This window comes from Podarcis vaucheri, assembly GCF_965113315.1.
Source record: "Podarcis vaucheri genome assembly, chromosome: 4".
NCBI classification, from domain to species: Eukaryota; Metazoa; Chordata; class Lepidosauria; order Squamata; family Lacertidae; genus Podarcis; species Podarcis vaucheri.
Genome location: NC_138762.1, coordinates 52786299 through 52796263, shown reverse-complemented (window position 1 = coordinate 52796263; position 9965 = coordinate 52786299). Strand labels below are relative to the sequence as shown.

Genomic DNA, 9965 nt, shown 5'->3' with positions numbered 1-9965 from the left:
AGAAGAACTCTCTGTGAAGCTGCTATTTGCATTCTAGTGGAAGCTCTTGCTGACACCAATGGATGCTTCACTTGAAATGCAAATAGCAGCTTTTCAGGGAGGAGATTTTTGTCAGGACTGTGGTAAAGAGAGAAATAGTTAAAATGTGCCTATCCAGCCCCACTCCACAACCCTGAGGCTACTTGAATATCACCAGGGCTGCTATTTACATAGGAAAAAATGTGCATGTCAATTGCATTCACCCAATTAATGTCACATCTACTTTGGCCCCTGTTGCTAGACATCAATAACAAGATTGACTTGCATGGAAAATAGTGTTTTACTTTTAATGCCTATTAAGATGCACAGATAATATTATATGTATAAAGTACAAGATAATGCATTTATGTATCACATGTTTAACACAAGACATACTTTATAAAAGGCTTGCATAGTGCAGGACCAGATGCTGTTACTGGGCAGATTTTTATTACAGCTGGAGAGAGCAAGCTTCCCCATTGGCCTCATATGTGTCTGATAAAATAAAATGTAATGAGAACACTGCTTTATTAATCTGTGCACAACCAGGCTGCTGAAGAAACAGATCACTAGAATATCTGCCAACTGCAGTATTTTATTGGCACAAAGATCAATAAATCCAGTGTGCTTTTCTTTTATGAAATTTTCATGAAAAGGAATAAATGAGCTATTTATGTCTACAGTATACATTTGCATCCTGCCATAACTTAAGGTTACTTTCCCAGCCCTCTGAGATTATCATATTAACTAAGGTCTTCCCAAGTTTAGTAACTGGATTATGTTTCAAAGCTCAGCCAATTGGCCATTATAGCACATAATGATGAAATCACAAAGGATCAAGATTCAAGCATAACCAAATGTTGTTGTTGTTGTTAAAAATTTAATTAGTGACCAGGAAAAGCACCATAAAAGTCATCCACATAAGGTCACTTTGACAATATCAGCGACTTCAGATAAGGTGCAAAATTTGCCACTCAGCTAGTTATGAAAGGTATTCTGTAACCTAGAAAGGCCAAACTGGTGAACCTAATCCAAAAACTAAGAAACCCCTTGATTTGACCAAAATACAGTTTATTTTGTTGCATCTTATCCAGAGGAACATGTGGCTGGAACCACATCAATGTCATCTCACCCTCTTGACTTGGTAATGACATGAGAAATTTTGAACATTTATTTTCCATATTTATTCATTTTATTAAAACATCTATGTTCTGCCCTTTTGGTGAAGAAGCACCACTGTATAGCAAAAGCACAACCAGTATCTCATATTGGAAAACCATGATGAATCTGGTAAGTTACCTTGCTAGAATTATTGAGCAGGATGCCTCTAAGGACATGAAACTATGCATTAGTTTTCAGTACTAGAATTGAACTGTGGTCACAGTCTTTTCACATAAAAATCCACTTCTGGTTAGGGATGGGGAAGAAATTTGAGCCGGTTTGCATTTATAGGTGAATCTACCTAATTCACACATTCTGAAACAATGCATGTGAACAAAAACACAGCCAGCCTTTGAAATTCATATTTCTCTGACTTTTGCCAAGTAAGAGGTACAAAATGCATATACTAGGGTAGAGTTCATAAAAATGCATATTTTAAAGGAAATAACATAAAAATGCATTATATTTGGGGCAAATTGCTTTTGCAAAAACTTGTATATTGGGTAGACATGGACAAATATGTATTTTAGGAGTTTTTTAGGAGAAATGCAAACCAAAATGCTGCTAAATTTTGATGAGGACTTTAAAAAACATAATTTACAAACTGGTGTAGAAGTGTGGAGAACTGAAGATTGTGGAAATGAAAAAGGGAGAGAAACTGAAATGCAGAAATTCACCATTCCCTACCCCTGGTTAGCTTTCTTCATCAGCCTAAATTTGTCAGGAGGGGAATTGTTTTCCTGAACAATTGAGAGTCAGAACCTGTTGCCAATCCATAGCAGAACATCCACAGATCTACCTGTAGATCCCGGTCTACCTTCTGCCCACTCCTAAAGACATGAAGAACTATATGGACATTGTATGATTTGAGGCTATGACTATTTCAGCTTTTTCTGAAAGAGAACTTCTCTCTCTTGTTGCTATGACAACGCTACCTGTTTTTTTCCTACATTTCCTGGAACCAAACTATAAAGTTCTTTTGTAGAACTGAGGTCAGCATTCTCTGTTCTTTGTACAGAACTCTATCCTTAATAAAAACAACTTTGATCCCCAAGCAAGAAAGTTTCATTTGTGGGATAAAGTACAGCATTGAGTTTTTCTCCATCCGTCGCAGTAAAGTTTGGAACACTTTACTCTTCCCAGTCCTCTGGCACCAAAGAGATAAATTGCTATTACCTGGTACGAGATTAGATTGATTTATAATTGCTATACTTCAAAATGCAGCACAATAAACTTGTGTTTTTTTAGTTAAAGAAAAACTGTGTAGCGCTCCTGAAGTACAAGGCCGCTAAAACATCCTTTGTGGATGAGAAATAATAAGGGTATTATGGGTACATTTAAAATTAGTGGGAAATTGCTACTGGCTTCAATGAGATGTGGATTGCATTCTCTGTTGTTATAGCGTGTTTCCATTCTCTCAGTGCATTAGAAAAGGTGGATATGCATTTTCTTGTCCAATTATGAAGACGGGCTGAGAGCAGCTATTTGTCTGCTAACATGATATAACAGGTCTGTAATGCAGCAAGTCTCCACTTCGACTTCTTTTGAAAACAAATGATGCCTTCATTTGTCTGCCATGAATAAATGACATGCATACAACTGAATCTGGATGTGTATGTTATCCTGAAGATTCAGAGCACGCTGGGCTGTATTTAATCAACATGAATGCCCAGATTATAAAAGTTGCTAAACCAAGAGCAGAATGGCCTGCTGCTATATGGGGGTGGATGCTTTCAACAGCCAGGACCAGCATCAGTCGGTAATAATATATTAATATTAATAATAATAATAATAATAATAATAATTTATACCCTGCTCATCTGGCTGGATTTCCCTAGCCACTCTGGGTGGCTTACAGCACATATAAAAAATTGTAAAACATCAGACATTAATAATAATAATAATAATAATAATAATAATAATAATAATAATAATAATTTTTATTTATACCCTGCCCTCCCCAGCCAAGACCGGGCTCAGGGCGGCTAACAACCAATAATAAAAACAAGTTGATTGAAATACAACTTAAAAATTTCCCGATACAGGGCTGCCTGTAGTAGGCATTGTCAGGTAACTGTCAAGGCAGGGGGCCCACTGTCAACCTCCAGAACCTCCTGCTCTCCTCCTGGTTGCCACTGCATGTCTGCTTCCCTCTCTGAACATGCAAGTGGAAACAAGGGAGAGGGGAATTGACTGGGCAACAGAGGTGAAGATGGTCCCATTCAGGGCATGTTGCCTAAGGTCCCTAAAACCTGGAGTCAGCCCTGGGAAGAACCACCCTCACCAGATGAATGGTGGCATGTCAAAAGACTGCACTGTACAGCAGAGAATTTGGTGGAGTGGGGATAGGCCAGGGCTCTGTCCAAGGCAGGATTCATTTACTGTGACATCCTAAAAGGCCAGCAAGACACATTGTCGATGAAAGCCTACTCTTGGATATGAAGCTCTGACAATAGCGGTTTTAATTCCAACTCTACAATTCTATGATTCTATGAAAAACAAAACAGCAGAATTATAAAATGGTGTTCCAGGTCTGCACTGATCCACAAGCAAGGATACCAGAGGAACCTCCCTCAGTGTAAGCTATGACAACAGCTTGTTTCTAGAGGCTCAGGGTGTAAGGCTGTAGTCCTGCAGATGTTTGCTCACAATTTCAACAAATAGTAGTTGTGAGCAAGGGTGCATCTTTGAAATACTATATGTAAAAGAGTAAGAGCAACAGCCAGACTGGTTTAAAAATATCCTCCCACCCCCACCAGAACAGCAGTTGAAACCCAGCAACAAGTCAAGCCTCATAAGGTTTTCCAAATGAGCTAACAAGCAAATAGGCTAAGTTTTCCCAAAACAAATGCAAGAGACAAACAGGCAAACCACCCACCCGCCCATTCTTCAGGTTGGTTTTAGCTGCAATGGAGCAAGCAATAATATGCATTACTAAACTCAGAACACTATATTCCCTGCTGTCCCCTATTTCCATTCATCAAGAAGGCCACCTTAGGATCAGTGGAGGCTAATTTATTTGGGCAAATGGGGCATCTACCCCACCAAGCTGTTTGCTCTCGGCCAGTTTAAGAAGCCTCCCTCTTTACTTACAGCCAGTCAAGGGATGGCCACTGGCTGTCAGCCCCCCCCCCCATCTCAGTGCTGCCTTTGTATAATTCAGCAAGGATGAGGCCCTGTCATTGGCTCTCACTCCACCTACTGTTGGCCTGCCTGCCTTGCACCCTACCTATCCCATTGAACACCAGCCACCACTGCAAGTTAGGATGCTCTCCAAGGTGCTGATGGCAACAAGTCTCTCTTTTGTCCCCTAAAGACCAGTGCCAGTACTTCTGCATTGCCCAGAGAGAAACAAAATGGAGTAAAAAGACACACAGGAGGACCTTCTAATGGCAATGGTGTCAGGTCCAGTCCAAAGACAGTATTTCTTCTTTAGGTGCACAGAGATATCCCTGCATGAATGAAAGGGGAGAAGTCTTCATGTGTGTAGGGAATAGCCGTGCTGGAAGCACCACCAAAACAGAGGCCCATCCACAACTTCCAGAAGAGTAGGCACTCCTGGAATTGTGCAGCTTGAGTCCAGTAACTGATCTGATTGTAGAGCAGATCCAGCACTGGTTCCTGGGCTAGAGTTACGACCACTAGCATCCTCATGCCAACACTGGGACCTTGCACTAAATTGTCTCAGTGAAGAAATTCATAGGATGGGAACATTTTAAAATATATATATTGGCCTTTTCCCTGTCATCAATGATCATAGAACAGTGACTTTTTACTGCCATACAGTGATGTGACTAGAGCACTCTGGAAGTGCAGCAAGCCCTATCATGGCTATGTTTGTGGAAAACTTTTATTTCCCCTTACGCCTCGCCAAATTAGTCTGTCTTATTTCTGCAGCTTTGAATTATTGTTAGTTTTATGGGGATTTTTAAAAACATTGCTCTATGATTTGTAGTGTGTTTTCGATCCCGGCTTGGGTTTTCTTTTGCACAGTGTGGATTAGAAACGCTAGAATGAATGAATAACTAAATAAAAACTCAACCTTAGCTTAATGAGAGTAAACCATCTTCATTAGCAGAAGGAATGCGTCATCATGTTCTTAAAATGACGTGCAATGCAACTCTGCATATGTCAAGGTTGGAAAAGTATGTCTAAAGGTATTTTCAAGTGCCTCTAGGAAACAGGCACAGATACTCTATCTAGCTCCATCTATACACTCCATAGGAAAACAGAGCCTTGGGAAGACATCAAAGGCACAACAAAGCCGATTAACTGAAACAGAAAAATCCAGCGTCTCTGAAAGATCTGAGCTCTTGTGCAGTATATATTTTAACACATGAACAATCTTCCTTCAGTTACCATTTTATTCTTCCCTTTTATGGAAGCTTATCAGATCTCACTGCTTGGTTCCCTCAAATCTATTCATCTTTAAGACGTGCTGTTAAGAGTAGCAAGCAACTGAGAAGAGCTGAGCTGGAGATACTGGGGTACTGGTTCTTCTATCGAATGTATAATGTGATCAGATATGGATAGGAAATGAGGCTAGCCATGTATCATGTATACCCAGAATGATCTTGAAGATCCGAGTGTGGGTTCCTTTGTAGCCAAAATGGCATTATCCATGCACAAGCAGGAAGTAACAGCTGGCTTGGGGGAACTACCAGATTTGCAGATGTAAAGGTTCAATACTTTTGTGGGGCAAGAGCACCAGAAGTAGAGGGTGCAGGAGAGACCCAAGCACAGCTCAATAAAGACTTAGCTTCCTCAGTGGCTACAGAATGCTGATTGATTGTCTAATTGGGCTGGCAGGGGGAGGGGCAGAAAAGTGAGTGGAAGGGAGAAGCAATGGAGTATTCAGAGCAGGAGCATTCCACACTGCAGCATTTTGTTGCACCTCCTACCAATACTTGCATAGCTTTGCATATAGAGTGTAAGCAACCATCATGCTCTCAAAACATTCACGTGATGGTTTAGAAAAGGAAAGGGACACATTGTTCATTATCTAGGCTATGGCTCTGTTTCTGGCTAGCCGAATCAATCTACCAACTCACTTCACAGATTCGCTGATAGGTGGCCATGGATCAGACCAGTCTATGAAATGTTACAAACTGGGAGGAATTTTAAAAGGAGCCCAGTGAGAGAGCCATGGTAAGACTTCTTGAAATCCTTGCAACATTTCAAACCTTAATAAGGACTCCCATTGGTTGGGGTCCTAACCTATACTTTGCATTATGGGAAAACCATTACAGCCTGTAGCATGATGCCGAATGTCAGAAGATTCAGGACAGACGAAAGAAAGTACCATATTTTTCGCTCTATAAGATGCACTTTTCCCCTCCTAAAAAGGGGAAATGTGTGTGCGTCTTATGGAGCGAATGCAGGCAGGAGGCTCTGCTCAGCCGTGTAGAGTGTGTGCGCGGCTCTTGGGGGCTTTTCCCCTGAGGAGGGAGAAGGGCTGCCCTTCTCTCTCCTCGGGGAAAAGCCCCCAAGAGCCATACACACTCTGTGTGCTCTTTAAAGGGAGTGTGGCTCTTGGGGGAGCCTTAGCCGCACGCAGCCTCTCCTGGGCAAAGGATGAAGGTTCCCCTTGCCCGGGAGAAGCTGCGCAAGGCTAAGCACGAAGCCAGTCCAGTGGCATTGCTGTGCTGCGATCCTGCTGGCTGTCCTGGCTTCTGGCTTAGCCTCGCAGCCTCTCCCGGGCAGGGGATGAAAGCAAGAAGCCAGGACAGGCTGTGGGGTCACTGCACAGTGATCCTGCTTGCTGTCCTGGCTTCTGGGATTCAGATTTTTCTTCTTCTTGTTTTTTTCTTCCAAAAACTAGGTGCGTCTTATGGTCTGGTGCGTCTTATAGAGCAAAAATACAGTACTTCTTCACACAGCGCATAATTAAACTGTAAAATTTAATCCCACAAGATGGAGTGGTGGCCACCAATTTAGGCGGCTTTTAAGAAGGATTAGACAAATTCATGGAGAATAAGACTATCCAGAGCTACCAGCAACAAAAGCCATGTTCTGTCTCCACTGTCAGAAGCAGAGTGCCTCTGAATACTATCTGCTGGAAACTTCAAGTGCTGGGAGTGCAGCTGTACTCAAATCCTGCTTGTGGGTTTTTCACAGACATCTGGCTGGCCTTTGGGAGAACAGGATATTGAGCTAGATAAGCCATTGGCCTGATCCAGCAGACTCGTCCTATGTTCTGACTTCCACATATTGTTCACGTGGAAAAGAAAGCACACCAGAGCCATTCTTAAAAGATTTCACAATCTATACTATCCATGGGCAACTTTACTTATGGGGCTACTTGGGCCCCTTTGTCCAGATCCCTTGATGGATGCTCAGACCACACTCCCTCCCCAAGCTCTCATAGTCCCTGCCTGCTCCATGCTCTTGTCAAGTACTTTGCCTCCCTGCAATGTGCCCTTGACCTGTGACCATGTCTCTTGCTTGCCTAGATGGAGGAAGCAGATACAGGTGTATAAGCTCCTTCCTTCTGAATAGCAAGAATGTAGCCACAGAGCCTAGGACTTGCTGATCAGAAGCTCGGTGGTTTGAATCCCTGCGACAGGGTGAGCTCCCATTGCTCGGTCCCTGCTCCTGCAGTTCGAAAGCACATCAAAGTGCAAGTAGATAAATAGGTACCACTCTGGCAGGAAGGTAAACGGCGTTTCCGTGTGCCAGAAAGCGGCTTAGTTCGCCAGAAAGCAGCTTAGTCATGCTGGCCACATGACCCGGAAGCTGTACGCCGGCTCTCTTGGCCAATAAAGCGAGATGAGCACTGCAACCCCAGAGTCGGCCACGACTGGACCTAATGGTCAGGGGTCCCTTTACCTTTAGCCTATGGTAAGAAGAGCCACATCTGTTGCACCACATCTGTTTTGCCTCTGGCCACACCCATCACTGCCACGTCCCATGTTACTCAAGGCCACTTGAACACATCCCTTGGGCTACCAAAGATTTCCCACCCCGACTGAGGCAATGGAGATTTTGCATTTCTTACAAGTTCCTTCTGAGAACACTGCTGCTGACCGGACTATAAATATTTTAAACAAAGAACAAAATAACAAAGGCCAGAAACAGATACAAGTAAATAAATAAACAGATTTGAGTTTCTTTGGTGTTTTTTTTTAACAATCAAGTGGTATATAAATTATATTAAATAAACAAATGTCACTTGAGAAAGAAACAGATTGTGCTCCTGCAAATATCTCTTGCACTTTGCTGCTGTTGTCTACTCCCTGGCTGTCTGTACTAGAGGCACAAGTGTGTGGTTGCATATGTACTGTAAATAATAGGTAAAGGACCCTGGACGATTAGGACTACTCAAAGGAAACTATGGGGTGCGGCGCTCATCTTGCTTCAGGCCAAGGGAGCCTGCGTTTATCCGTAGACAGCTTTCCAGGTCATGCAGCCAGCATGACTAAACCGATTCTGGTGCATGGAGGACTGTGACGAGTGCCAGAGCGCAAATAAACACCGTTTGCCTTCCTGTGGCAGTGGTACCTATTTATCTACTTGCACTGGTTTGCTTTTCAGCTGCTAGCTTGGCAGAAGCTGGGACAGAGAGCAATGGGAGCTCACCCTGTCTTGTGGACTCAAACTGTTGAACTTCCAATTGGCAAGCCCAAGAGGTTCAGTGGTTTAGACCACAGCGCCACCCGCCTTCCTACCTTTACCTATACTTACTGTAGCACACACTAAAACTGCACTAATACTTCTGGGTCTTGACTTCTGTGGCCTGTTTTCCAAGGCAGCTGTAGCTGTCGTTCTGCAAGATCAGACACAGCAGTCAAAGTCTTCTGGATACGTGAAAAATTCTCCTGGGGAATTAAAAGGATAACCTGCATCAAGAACTAAAATTAAAAAAAATCATACCTAGTAATTACATCTTGTCCTTTAAATACTCTTTCAAGTGAATAAAACATGACATTGACATGGTTCTAACACTTTTTGGCTGCATCTAGAGGGTTTTCACTTCAGAGACGGCAAACAATAGGGTTAATTAGAAACATCTAACTCTCAAAATGCTGTTCCACAAGTTCAAAGCACCATTTCCTCTTCCACATCAAATCCTGTCACTCCCACACATACAAGCATATGGATAGTGGCACAGATTTTCCTTAAGAAAGCTAGCTGTTAAAAAGGGGGGGTATGGAAATATGGGGTAGGATGAAAGCCTTTCAAAGCAAACTATCTTGAAGGAAATTGCATCCACTGCAACAACGCACATGCTGCAGGGTTTATATTGTGGCATGCCACCCCAATCTCTGAGCGGTGATTCCAGGGGTTCCAGGCACTTACCCAGGGACCCATTGCCCTGGAATGAGGGGCAGAAGAGACTGCAGTGTCTTTATAGTATATGGTTTATCTACACATATGTACAATCTGAGACTATGATGGAGGGGCTCACAGCATTAACAGCCAACAAGGTCTTGCTCCTCCCACAGCCGCAGCCTAGGATTCAAACAGAAATCAAGCATGGCTCTCACTCTCTGGCTTCTAGCCAAGCTCTCTCTCACATTTTGGGCTTTTATCCATCTCCTACCAGCCAGGTGAGGGAGGGGGCCCACTTCCATGTCCTCTGGCAGAGAGGAAATCCCTTTCTTCTATTAACGAAGGGGGCACTGTGTCCCTTGCCTGGCTACATGAACAATGAGATCATTCATTTGACTTGCTGGATCCAGAGGTTTAGAAGGGCAGCGGGCATCATACAGTCTAACCCCACCCCACCCACGGCCGTAGCCAGGATTTTTGTTAGGGGGCAGGCTTTTGTTGGGGGGGGCAGAAGC

At 43.1% G+C, this 9965-nt stretch overlaps 1 long non-coding RNA gene across 1 annotated transcript; it reads right to left on the bottom strand.

Annotated features, from left to right (window-relative positions):
• Positions 1 to 446: 446 nt before the first annotated feature.
• On the bottom strand, positions 447 to 9465 carry LOC309531394. Its single transcript, XR_014219289.1, has 2 exons — positions 8863 to 9465; positions 447 to 513 (listed from the first exon to the last, which is right to left on the bottom strand). It is a non-coding gene; the product is annotated as an uncharacterized lncRNA (long non-coding RNA).
• Between the last annotated feature and the right edge of the window lie 500 nt (positions 9466 to 9965).